General features: G+C 45.5%; 1 long non-coding RNA gene across 1 annotated transcript in view; it reads right to left on the bottom strand.

Annotated features, from left to right (window-relative positions):
• The window catches only part of LOC120885836 (uncharacterized), a 29,187-nt gene extending 16,094 nt beyond the window's left edge, over positions 1–13,093 (bottom strand). Inside the window, exon 1 of the long non-coding RNA XR_005728574.2 lies at positions 12,965–13,093. This is a non-coding gene — a long non-coding RNA (uncharacterized LOC120885836). The remainder of the gene's footprint in view (positions 1–12,964) is intronic.
• Between the last annotated feature and the right edge of the window lie 636 nt (positions 13,094–13,729).

Below are 13,729 nucleotides of genomic sequence, written 5' to 3'. Positions count from 1 at the left end.
ATGCCAGAGGAGCAAGCCCTAGGTTCCAATCTAGAATTCTATGATAGCTCTTTTTTACCTTTTGATTTTATTCCATATGAAAATATTGTCTAGGGCCAGAGGTGTAGCTCAGTGGTAGAGTACCTGCTCAGCATGTAGAGGGCCCTGAGCTCAAGCCCCAGCACTGGAAAAAAAGAAAAAAAAAGAAAGAAAAAAAAAAATCTATTAGAAAAATACATATAATTTTTATAATGGTGTACTTGGTCATGTTCCATAAAGGGAAGTCAAAGATCATGCTTTAAAAAAACCGAAAAAAAAATTTAAGGAAGCAGCAATTCAGTTGTGTTATTTAGATATGCAGAGATAATTACCTAAAGAAAGAACTAAAAAACTTCAAAGTAGTTGCCTCTGGGGAAGAGAAAAATTGGGTAAGGGGGCTTACCAGAGAGAGACCTGTAATTTTACAATAAGTTTCACAGAAGTATTTGACTTTGTGTGCATGTGGTATTTTGATTAAAAACAATACAAAAACTAAAAAAAAAAAAAAAAAAAAAAAAGATACAGCCACCAAGTCTTACAGAAAGAAAAGGAAGGACGAAAGAGAAAGGGCAAAAGGAAGGAAGGAAGCAAATGAAGTTTTAAAATGCAGCTGAGCCCAGTGACACTATAATCTCAGTGGCTGAGGCAGGAGGGTTGCAGGTTCGAAGCCAGCCTCAGCAATTTAGCAAAACCCTAAGCAACCCAGTGAGACCCTTTCTCAAAATAAAAAAATAAAGAAGGGCTGGGAATGTGGCTCAGTGGTTATGTGCCCTTGGGTTTAATACCTGATAGCAAACACACACACACATACACACACACACACACACACACACACACACACACACAACCATGCATCATTTAATGATGGGGAGATGCCATGGAAATGAATGGCTGGGTGATTTCATCACTGTGAGAACCTAGATGGTGAAGCCCAACACACACCTCAGGGTAAGCCTGGTGTTCCTAGGCTGCACCTGTACAGGTGTTGCTATACTGAGTATGGTAAGCAACTCTAACACAGTGGCAAGTATTTTTGTGTCTAAACATCTCTAAATATAGAAAAGGTAAGACACTTGCCAATATGAGTTCTTCAGCTCTGTCACAGTGCTTTGAACTGCCATCAACATGAGCTGCATGACTGTCCTTACCTAGCCTGCCCCAAGTTCAGAGTTGGTCAAAGACAGTTGAATTCTGAGCTCAGGGTCATCTGACACCATGCGCTCACCATGATCCTCCAACACACCAGGTGGTTTCCCTAAGGTCTTTGCTCAGTTCTGTAGTAGACCTAAATGTCTAGGAGGTGACATTTGTCCCCTCAGCATGGGGACAGGCCAAAGGTAAAGTGGCTGAGGAGAAGGAGGGAAAGCAGTGGTCTGGTAAACAAATATCTACTCAGAGAAACGCGAGGGTGCCATCTGACCCAGTTTCCTGGGGCACTGGGTGGACAGGAGCTGAGAGGGGCAGCTTCGTGGGGGCGAGAGTTTGAAGCAAACTCCCTAAAGATGGAAGCAGGGTCTCCCTGTAAAGGTGCTGGTGAGAGGAGAGGGAGGAGGGCCGGGGAGGCTCCCTGGACAGGAAGGGAAACGCTGAGCCGATTTAACAGAGCAGGCTGCACATTCTCATTTTTGAGTAAGTGCTTCCAGAGAGCAAATACCAGAAACTCAATAAATATCTGCAGAGTGCCTGACTGCTGGAGTCAAAGTCAGGGAGAGCTTCCAGGGTTCAGATGCAGTGTTAAGGTGGATGTGGCTTCTAATTTTTTTAACTTTTTAGTTTTGCAGTACTGGGGATTAAACCTGGGGCCACTCGATCACTGAGCTACATTCACAGTCCCTTTTCTTTATTATTTTGAGACACAGTCTTGCTGAATTGCCCAGGCTGACCTTGAACTCCCTATTCCTGCCTCACCCTCCCAAGTTGGAATCACAGGCATGCTCCAGTGGTAGATATGTTTTGAGGCTCTCATTAGAACTTGAATCTCATGTCTCTAACTAATCCTCTGTGTGACAGAGTTGTTTATACCAGCCCTCAAGAGCCCAAGATTCATTGGGTATGGTGGTGCACCCCTGTAATCTCAGCTACTCTGGAGGCTGAAGCAGGAGGATTGCAAGTTTAAGGCCAGCCAGGGCAAATTAGCAAGACCCCATTTCAACATACATTAAAAAAATAAAAAGGGCTGGGGATGCAGCTCAGTGGCAGAGCACTTGACTAGCATCGGTAAAGGCCCATGGGGTGGAGGAAGACGGGAGGGAGGAAGGAAGAAGGAAGGGAAAGAAAAAAAAGAAAAGAACCAACCCAGTCACCATCAAGCTGACAGCTCACAATTGGTCATGGTTGGAGAATTAACATAGAAATCAGGAAAAACTACAAATTAAGGCTTTTAAAAAATCTTGGAAAGCTAACTGTTGAACATTTACCAGCCCATCACTGCCTACATGTGTTAAGAGGGGAAAATAGACACAGACTGAGTGAATAAGGAAGGTATAATGGTAATGTTAATTATGAGAGTTAGGATTTAAGGAGCAAGTACTATAGGCCATACACTGTATTAAGTACCTTAATCTAGGGATATTAGTATTATTTATTTTTTTGGTGTGGTACTAAGGATTGAACCCAGGGATGCTCTACCACTGAGCTACTTCTTTTTATCTTTTATTTTGAGACAGGGTCTTGCTAAATTTCCCAGGGTAGCCTTGAACTTCCACTCCTGCCTCATCCTCCCAAGTTGCAGGGATTACAGGCATGTCTGGTGGTGGATGTGTTTTGAGGCTCCCATTAGACAGAACTTGAATTCTAATTAGGATTACAAATTTAAGGCCAACTGGGGCAAATTAGCAAGACACCATTTCAACATAAAAAAAATAATAAAAGGGCTGGGGATGCCGCTCAGTGGCAGGGCACTCGTCTAGCATGGGTAAAACCCATGGGCTCAATCCCCAGCACTACAAATCTGAATCCTAATTTAAGGTTCTGCCTCGATTTTGTAATCTCCCTCCTGAGTAGCTGGGATTACAGGCATGTAGCATCGTGCCCAATTTCCTTTATTTAAATTTTTTATATTTTGAAAACTGAGTAATGATTTCAGTGTAATAAAATTCAAAAGGTAGCTGAGTGCAGTGGCACCTGCCTGTAATCCCAGCTACTTGAGAGGCTAAGGCAGGAGGATGGCAAGTTTGAGGCCAGCCTTGACAACTTAATGAGTCTCTGTCTCAAAATAGAATTTTAAAAAGGGCTGGGGTTGGCCTGGGGTTGGTCTGGGATTGTGGCTCAGCAGTAGAGCACTCACCAGGCATGTGCAAGGCCCTGGGTTCAATCCTCAGAACCACATAAAAATAAATAAATAAAATAAAGATATTGTGTTCAACTACTACTAAAAAATAAGTATTTTTTTTTTTTAAAGAGGCTGGGTAGAGTACTTGCCTAACATTCTGGAGGCCTTGGGTTGAATCCCGAGCACTACAAAAATAAAAAGGAAAGGAAAACTGACATTTGTCACTGAGCTTGGCCTGTGATATCTACTTGGTATAAATTAATTGCATAATACAAAATTATTGAGCCAATGGGAAGAAGCAATTCACACGCACATGGATTTACAATCACTTGTTCAAAGCTGCGCTGAGCCTTGTTTTCGATGTCAAGGATACACGGGAACCAAACAGTCCCTACTGTCACGGTGGGGTGCAGAACAGATTAAACAAACCAATGTGTTAATTTCAAACACTGACAAGGAAAATGAAGGATGTAAACATGGTGACAGCATTGTTAGTACAGGGGTGTGGCCAAAGAGCATTTTGGATAGGGCAGGGTCGGTCAGGGTAACATTTAAACGGAAACCTAAAGTTTGACAAAGGTCCAGCTAGCTCTGAAAGATCTGGAACAAGCGTATCCTAGGCACCAGGAACATCAATTGTGAAGATCCTGAGGTGGGAGAGACTTGGGGTGTTCCAGTGACACAGGGGCTGGTGACAGGAGTGTGCCAGTGAGGAACTGGGCAGTGCCCAAGCTGGGCCTTGTAGACGTCAGTGAAAGGGTTTGCAGTTCATTCTAAACATGGTAGGAAAGTCTTTGTGGTATTAGTAGCAGAAGTCAGAACCATATTTGCCTTTCTCTAAGAACACTGTGACCAGTGGGAGGAGAACACCACCACAGAGGGTCCCAGGAAGGAGGACAGTGGGCTAGTCCTTTAAGCCTGCCATGACCACAATCATGGGAGCTTCACACAACAGAAATCCATTGTCCCCCAGTTCTGGAGGGCCGAAGTCTGACCTGGTGTCAGCAGGGCCACACTCCCTCTGGGGACTCTAGAGGAGGAGCCTGTCTTTCTAGCTCCTGGGGAATGCAGGTCTTCCTTGGCTTGTGGCTGCAGCTCCCCGGTCTCTGCCTCAGTCTGCACATGGCCATCTCTCTGCATCTTCTCTCCTGTGTGGCCAGGTGTCACCTCTTCTCAGTAAAGCACTTGTGGTTGGTGTTAGGGCCCATGAAATGGAATGGGGCTGATCTCATTTGAGATCCCTACCTTAATTTTATCTACGAAAGCAAGTTTTCCAAGTGACATGTAGTTTCTGGGGGTGGGGTACTTAGGAGTTTGGTGTATCTTTTGCAGAGGGCACAATTCAACTCACTACAGAGACCAGTGAGGAGATCAATGCAGACACACAAATGAGGGACTGGGGCAGATTAGAATAAGGAGATGGCAGCGGAGATGGAAAAAAGTGGGTGAGTTGGATGGATGGTGTATTTGTTAGGGTTCTCCAGAGAAATGGAACACATACATATGTAGGGGTGTGTGTGTGTGTGTGTGTGTGTGTGTGTGTGTGTTACAAGGAATTGGCTCACTTGATTAAGGAAGCTGTGAAGTCTCTAGATCTGCTGTTGCCCAGCTGTAGTGTCCCTATGAGTCTGAAGGTCTGACCACCAGGACAACCAATGGGGTCAGTTTCAGTTTAAAGACCAGCAGGAAGAGCAGGTGCTTCAGCCCAAGTCTGAAGACCAGAGCAGAACAATGTGCCTGCTCAGCCGTCAGACAGGAGGACTTCCCTTAGCCTTTTTGTTCCACCAGGCCTATGACTGAGAGGTTGAGGCCTACTGCCCTGGGGAGAGCCGTCTGCCTTACTCCTCTATAGATTCAGATGCTCACGCCTTTCAGAAACACCCTCCCAGGCACACCCTGAATGATGTTTGGCCAGTTATCTGGGCACTCTGTGGTTCAAATCATAAAAATAACACATAAAATTAACCAGCACAGATGAAGAATGAGGGAAGAAAAGAGGGATTGAAGAATCTCATGTTCAGAGAATAGATATATATTTGAGTAGCCCAATTCAGGACCAAAGCAAAGGTAGAGATGGGAGATCTCAGCAAAGCCAGGTCCTCTCTTCCTCATCCCTGGAAAAGAATTTCCCTGCCAGCTACTGAGACAGATTGTTCCCTTTAGGAAGACCTCCATCAGCTGTGACATGAATCAGCCCAAAATTGGGTAGCTCTGGGCACCATCTTCTGCCATGGAGATGGATTTTTATAAACTTCTCCTCTGCCACTTCAGCTTGTCCAAGACTGCTCAGGAATATATAATGGATCAATCTATTGAGCTGCAGGAAGGGTATAGCATTCTTTTTTAAAAATTTTATTTATTTATTTGTTCTAATTAGTTATACATAACAGCAGAATGCATTTTGATTCATAGTACACAAATAGAGCACAATTTTTCATTTCTCTGGTTGCACACAAAGTAGAGTCATATCATCATACATGCACCTAGGGTAATGATGTCCACCTCATTCCACCATCTTTCCCACTCCCATACTCCCTTTGCCCTATCCAAAGTTCCTCCATTCCTCCCATGCTCCCCCATACCTCTATTTTGGATCAGCCTCCACTTACCAAAGAAAACATTTGGCCTTTGGTTTTTGGGGATTGGTTTACTTCACATAATGGTACAGCATTTTGATTTCAGTCTAAAGGGGTTATTTCTACACCAGTGAAGTTGTGAGATCTATAGCCATACTAGAGATCTTCAAATTTCCCTCCCTCACCTTATTATTTTCTTCTCATATTAAGGTAGAATCCTTTAAAATTTTGATATTTAAATATACTCCACAATATTTCACCTCAATCTTTAGGAAGATGCCTTCTCTCAGGGCAGACTTAGGCAAAGGCACTGTTTAGGTGTATATTGCTGTGTAACAAAGTAACTTCCAAACAGTACCTTCAGTGGCAAACATTTATTCTCTCACAGTTTCTGTGTGTCAGAACTCACACTATGTGGTTCTGACTAGGTCTCTCGTGAAGTTGCAGTGAAGATGCTGGCTAGAGCCATGGTCGTCACTACGGATGGCAGTTGCTCTTCCCAAACGGCCACACACATGGTCATGATGGAGAGAGCTCAGTTCCTTGCTGGCTGTTGGAAGGCAGCCTAAGTTCTTGCCATGCGAGTTGTTGAGTGCCCTTACAACATGGCATCTGGCTTCCCTAGAGCGAGAGCAAGTCTGTTGTGACCTGCCATGGATGTCACACATCCCATCACTTTGGCTACACTGTTATTGTTAGAGTGAGTTACCAAGTCCAGCCTACACTCAAAGGGAGGAGAATTAAACTCAGCTTCTTGAAGGGACAAGCATCAGATAATTTGTGGGTATGTTTTTATGTCCAGTACTTCAGAATCTTGTCTCTGACACTGAGTAGGCTATTAACAGTGAATGGTGGATCTTCCAGAACTTGTTTATTCAGGAAAACCAACAAGCCACAGATAAGGATTATCCTCTCTCCTTCCTCATGAACTGGGTGGTAAAGAATATCAGTAGCAAATAGCACCAACGAAACAAGAAGAGTAATGTCACCTAATATTTGCTGAACAACACTCTCAAGAATGTTAACATCTACAGAACAGGAGCATTGCCTGTCTTAAGTTCTGTACTGTAGAAACAGACGCTCAATACATATTGAGGAATAAATGAAGTCATTTCTCATTTTCATCTCACAAGAATCTGGTGAGGTAAATACCATGGCTGTTCCCATCCTACAGGTGGGGAAACTAAGACACAAAGAGATTAAGTAATGCACCAGAGTGTTGTGGCTAATCATCATAGAGTTAGGATGAGACCCCAAACTATCTGAATCCAAACACCACCTCTTCCTCTGCTGGCCACAGAGACCTAGAATGACAACTCGTAATTACAGAACCAATGTTAGAAGTGATGAGTTGGCTTGAACTAATGGAAGGAAGATGAGGCCTGAATTAAAACAAAACACTGGATAATCCAAAAACCATTTTCATTTGGCTCAGTAATATAGCCAGAGACATCCTCTCAGAGGAACAGCTACACTCAAACCATCTGGACTTGGCCCTGATCTTTACCCAAAGCTGACATTTTCTGGAAGGAATCCTCAGAGGATCCAACCCCTACCCTCCAAACTTCCCTGAGCTAATGCATTTCTAAGATTCTCTAGAAAAAAAAAAAAAAAAAACCCACACATGATCCCTTCTAGAAGCCACGTTCCTGGTTTTTAGTCTCCTTTCCTCCTGCAGTGTCACTCATAACCCTTGTTTTGCAAATAGCAAATTTCTTCCTTTTATGTCCTAAAGAGGAAAACATATTCCTTAATTTTAAAAAAACAACCTATGATTCACCCTGGGGTGACCCCGCTTGAGGACCAGGGAAAGGTTCACTCCTCAACACACGTTGCAAGGGCAGACTGAGCGCTGTCACGTCGCAGGCTGGGATCCCAGTGCCTATTCTGGTTTATTAAACATACCCAGCTCTTCTGGTTTCTCAGAGACCCTCTGCCAACTGCAGCAACCACAAGCGGATACGCTGTGAGCATAGCCCAGATGTGGGAGCGGTGCTGAAGAGGCCAGCTGAACTTGGCACGGGCCAGGCTTCGAGTGGAAACCTGGAGCTGCACATTTGCAGCTCGGCTCTGGTACTGATTTAGTGAGCCCTGAGCAAGCAACCCGACTCTTTGGACTCAGTTTCCTTCTCAAGAGCTCAGAGATCAATACAGGGCTGGCGGTCCTCCTCCAAGGAGTGGACCAAATATGCCAAAGGGAACAGTTATGGTTTGACTCTTTAATGGCCTGGAAAACTTGTGTGTTGAAGACTTGGACCCCAGTGCAAGGGTGTTCAGAGGTGGGGCCCCTGGCGGATACCTGGATCATGAGGGTGCACACTTTATGAATGGATTGATCCATTTAGGGTTAATAACTCACTATTGGGAGGTTGTAGAGACCTTGGGAGATGGGGCCCAGTGGGAGGAAGTAGATCCCTGGGGAGGAGCCCTTGAAGGTATATTTTGTCCCCAGCCCCTTCTTCTCTGTCTCTGTCTCTGTTTTCTGACCTCCACGAGGTAAGAGCTTTCCTCTAAATGTACTTTAGCAGTGCCGGACTGCCCCACCACAGGCCCAGAAGTAACCAGGCCAAGCAACCATGGACTGAAACTGTGAAACAAAACAAACCTTCCCTCCTTTTAATTATCTTGGGTATTTTATTACAGAGATGCACAGCTGACTAATGCAGAAGCTCAGTCTGATGTTGTCACAGGTAGGAAAGCAAATTGGTCCTGAGAGTCCCATTGGTTGACTATTACTTGTGGACATTACTTAAAGAGAACAATTTTGTTTTCCAATTTTAAATTAATTGCTAATATTAAAACATCAAGAGATTTTATGTTTTTAAAAAATTCAGATATCCAAGAATTGGAAAAGCTAATATCAGATGGATCACATTCTCAAAGGGAACAATGAACTAGCACCAAGCACAGACTGTCACTGACTTGAAACAAGAGGGGGTCTTACCAGTTTGCCATAGTCTCCACTATTTCTTGTCACTTAACTGTCTCGTGTTCGTCATTATGTAAGTTTCAATAAATGTTCTATTTGATTTTCAGAATATTACAACATTCTTACGTGTGCTGAAATCACAAGTTTCCTTCTTGTATCCTTTTGGTAAAATGTTGCCTAGTGCATCAAAGCTGATCTTAGAAGATGTCCTTGCTTTGCAGTTACCTTGTGTATATTTTCATCTGCTGATTGGATAATCCTGGCACCTATAAACTTTGGGTTTGGGGTCTCTGCTAGGACTTATAGAATAACTGGCCAGCCGGGAAATTAGCAGGGCATTATGACTAATGAGAGTACAGAAGGAATATGTGGCCTGAATTCCACCCACTGTTAAGCCAAAATGACACCTAGACCAGGCTCCCAGGGAAGAGGTAGTATCGTGGGCATGTCGTCATTAGAATCCCTTAAGAATTAGGATCTTCCATCCCACATCTATGACACAATAAAGTTTTCATCTGGCAAAGGAGTTGGCAAATCTTGGCCGACAAGAAGGTCACCTGTTTTTGAGAATAGCGTTTTATTGGAATAAAGCTATAGCCATTGGTTTCTATGTTGCTTATAGTTGCTTTTGACTTAAGAGGTCAGCACTGAGTAGTTTCATCAGAGACCATGTGGCTGGCAAACCCCAAAAATTTATTATCTGCCCTTTATAGAAAAGCTTGCCAAGCCCTGGTCTAGCACCTTGGGTTACAAAGAATAGACACCTACGCAGATTAGCTCCAGCAAAGTCTGTCTGCGGTCAGGACATAACAGGGAACATGCTAGATGCCAAGCACCTGAGCCTCAGAGAAATCAGGCCTCAGGGGAACTAAAACTGTAACTGCACATCTTTCTTGTGGGCTTTCTGCTTTTCTCTGTTTCTTCCCTGTTCTTTTTTCACTATCCAATTTCTTCCACTTATTCGTCTTCCCCTAGCTTTGCAAAAAGCCCCTCAGGATGCCCAGGCCCTTCTATATCACACAATCCCAAACAGCCTTTCAGCTTTGGTTTCCCTTGAACTCCAGCCTCTGAGTTTCCCAATTCCAAACTTATGGGAGGAATTTGATTGGCCCAGATGATCTTTTCAAGCCCATAGGTCTTGGAGATCCCTGGGCCAGACTGTGGTTGTCCCCACCCCCTGGAACAGGTCCCCACTCCTGGACCAATATCAAGACATTCAGCAGGCACAGTGGGCATGGAACCCACATTTAAAAGGGAACAGAGGGCAGGAGCCAGAACCTAGCTGCCTTCACCACGAGGAGGAGAGCCCTGGTCTTTTCTTAAAGCCAAACAACAACAACAACTTTTCTTCTAAGCCTTCTTATTTACATCATGACCGAAAAGCTAATGTCTGAATTTTCAGTATGTCCCCTGTGAGAAGGGAACCAGAGCCCACTGGAGGCATAAGGTCAGCACAGGGAGAGAAGAGCTAGCTCAACTGTGGCATTTGGTGGGATATGAAATTTTGGCCTGGTCTTCTCCAAACTAGCAGAAGAAGGGAAAGAGGAAAACCAGCCTGGCAGAACTTGCCCTGATTCTACCATAAACAACTGATGATGAACATGCTAGTTTTCTTCCTCCTGTTCCACCCCAGGCCTCAGTTTCCCCATTGATCAAACGATTGGACCGAATTAGAACAGTGGTCTCAGACTGGCTGCTACAGCCAAACCTCATGGAGAACGTGCTAAAGCACATACAGGTGGGTTCACCAGTTTCCCTGCTCTGGGTTGAGACCTAAGAATTTGCATTTCTAGCAGGTTGCCAGGAGATGTGGGTGCTGCAGATCTAGGACCACACTTTGAGACTCCCTGGTCTAGATCATCACCAAGACTCCCTCCGATCCTAATAGGCCAGTCTATTCTCCTCCTGGGTTAGGGTTGATAAGATTCCTGGTCAGTGTAGAGGACGTGGGCTGTGGGCCAAGGAAACCTCCTGCCTGGGTTAGCAGGCCTTTCCTGAGCCTGCTAGAGACCAGACTGTGCCCCCAGCATGGCCACCTTTCCTTCCTTTCACCACTACAAAAAAAACATGTTGCCAGAATCCTGGGCTCCAGAAATACCCAGCCGCCTTCCCAGTCTACTGGAAAATGTTGACTTTCTATTTCTCCCCTTGGCCAAATTTTGTGGGCAGCGTGGCTCCCGGACACGTAGGCCACACAATTGGCTCTCACAACTCACTTCCTCAAAGGTGATCCCATGTCGTTCTGCTGTCCATGATAAACAGCTCCAGACTGGGCAGCCCAAACCCAGGGGAAGCCAGCCTGCTGTGGATCTGGAAAGTTCCCCACAGGCAGAGAGATGGCAGCTGCTCCTCTGGCTCAGGCGGAGGCCAAGCCACAAGCTGGGGGGACAGCTCAGAGCTCAGGCCTCCAACTAGTGCTGCAAATTGCCCCTGCAGGGCCCAGCCAGGTCGGGGAAGGAGCCCAAGGAGCTGGAACTCTGAGTGACAGCTGAGCGGGAGACACCCTTCATCATCCCGCTAAGTCACTAAGAGGTTTCTGAAACAGGTGGCTCAAATTTCCTTGAAAACCCAGAATAATCCCCCATTTGAAGTGTGCGCGAATCTTGTTGTCACCACCTAGTATTAATGGGCAGGCACCACAGAGGGAAAAAGGGGTTTTCGGCTGCATTTTTGCACACTGACTGCCTGACAAGCTCAATAAAAGCTTAAACAAATATTAAAAAACACACAGAGAGTCAGGCTGGTTTAAATTAACTTCCCAAGCACTTTACCTACTGTAGGAAGAAATTATAATAAAATGTCAGAGCAAAAATAAACCGCACATGGAAATAAAAATAAAACATAAAATGCCCTCTTACAACCAACTGTTCAGTACGATTTACTTCATAACAACATATCATTGTACATGAAGTTTTCATAGTCCTGAAGTGTATTTGGGCATTAGAAATGTTGACTTTGAAAAATTCATATTTTACACGCTGGGAATCTATTTCTTTTCCCAGAAATCTTAAAGATGTAAACCACTTTGAAACAAAACAAACCACCACCCCCCACCAAAAAAAAAAAAAAAAAAAAGGAAAAAAAATCCTCCTTTGTTAACTCTGACATAATTCTTCCAAATAGATGACCCCAAGTCCCATTTCTCTTAGGCATTCGCAGTTGTAGCCGCTGCTTGGGCTCCGCACTTGGAGAAGAAGGAAGGACTTTGGGGTGGAGACAGATGGGTTCTATTCAGGCCATCCTAGGCCTCACGGAGAGGAGAGGTTGGTGGGGGGAAAGACATTCTGAAGTCCTTGGGCCACAGCTTGTAGAATCTGCCAACCTTGGTGCTTTGATGGGAGCCAGATAAAATTGAGAGGCTAACAGAGGCAAGGTGGCTTGGAACACTTCTTTACTGGATGGAATAAAGAGGAAGACAGAAGACAGAGGAAGGAGGGAGAAAGGCAAGAAAAGGGAAAGCAGAGAGGGGAGGAGGGAGGCCCAGGGCAAGCCCCTCCTGCCCAGTTAGCCCATCTTGTGTGAATTTTCTCACAAGCTGATCTGCCCTGGCTTTCTTTCTTTTTTCTTTCTTTTTTTTTTTTTAAGCATTTATTTTTTAGTTTCAGGTGGACACAATATCTTTATTTTACATTTATGTGGTGCTGAGGATTGAACCCAGGACCTCGTGCATGCTAGACGAGCGCTCTACCACTGAGCCACAACCCCAGCCCCTGCCCTGGTTTTCTAACCAAAGAGAGTGTGGGCTGAGAAAGATCTCGAGGGCCTACATGGCTCTCCCTCCCCTGCCAGATTTCTGTCACACCTCAAAGGTGATTTTCTGGGAAAGGGTTTCCTGGCAGGGCCTGGGTGGAGCAGCCTGGTACAGCCTTCGGTATCTGGCTCGCAGTAAGAGTTTCCAGGGGGAACTATCCTGGCATCCGAAAAGCCAGCCTCCCCTTCCTCCAGCATCCTGTCAAGGACTCCCATGGAGCCCTCCTGCATGAGCGGAGCCAGAGGAACCCCAGGAGGGCAATGGAAAGAGAACCAGTCACCAGTGGACACAGGTACATACATAACACATGCAAGTTCAAAAGTGTGCGTCTCCATATGTAGATGTGTGTGTGTCAAGGCCTGTGCATCTTTCCTACTGAGTTAATCACAACCTTCCCAAGGGACTAGAAGATGACTCACCAGCTGGCAGAGTGTGGACAGCCATGCCAGGGACACCAAGCCCAGCCACCTCTCCAGAATAGACTAGAGGCCTGGGTAGAACCACAGACCAAGCACGAGAAGGTCCAATCCAGAGAGCAAACACAGACTTAAAAATGCAACTTATTTCTCTAATCTGCTTGTGCTGATTGTGCCAGAAACAAATACCAGCAGGCCTGGAAAAAATGTTTCTGTTCATTTGCCTCGGCTCTGAGCCACCCTCCCTAAAGGGGAAGGAAAAAGAAGAGGAACAGATTCTGGGGCTGTTTTGTCTGGCTCGCTGGACCCTTCTGCCCCTTTGCCTCTGGGAAGGAGGGAAAGGGGTTATCTGGAGCCCCCCGCCCGCCCCTTCACTCAGGACCTGAAACAGCCCCTTCAATTTCCCACACACAAAAAAGGTTTGAGAAGCGGAAACTGGCCATGGCTCCCCAGGGCAGAAATTGAGAGCTCAACTCTAAACCACTTCCTTTGCCTGGTAACAATGCACGGAGGAATTTCCACAAATCCCCTTAGCTGTCATGGCTTCCGCTCCTCAATTTGGGAAAAGACAGCCTGGGACATTCCAACCCCCAACCCGCACCCCGTTTGATCTGTTTGGCTCCTGGACGGGCCTTGGAGAGCAGCATACGTTTCCCTTCCCTATGTTTCCTCCAGGAGTTGAGAAGCGTCCAAGTCTGACCAAGTGTGGGAAGCAGCCCAGCCCAGCCCAGCAGCAGCACCCAGAGGCTGTTCTCCAGCCCTGGAGAG

This window comes from Ictidomys tridecemlineatus, chromosome 1 (assembly GCF_052094955.1).
Source record: "Ictidomys tridecemlineatus isolate mIctTri1 chromosome 1, mIctTri1.hap1, whole genome shotgun sequence".
Taxonomy (NCBI): domain Eukaryota; kingdom Metazoa; phylum Chordata; class Mammalia; order Rodentia; family Sciuridae; genus Ictidomys; species Ictidomys tridecemlineatus.
Note: the sequence above shows the minus strand (reverse complement) of the source record. Positions and strands in the feature narration are given on the sequence as shown.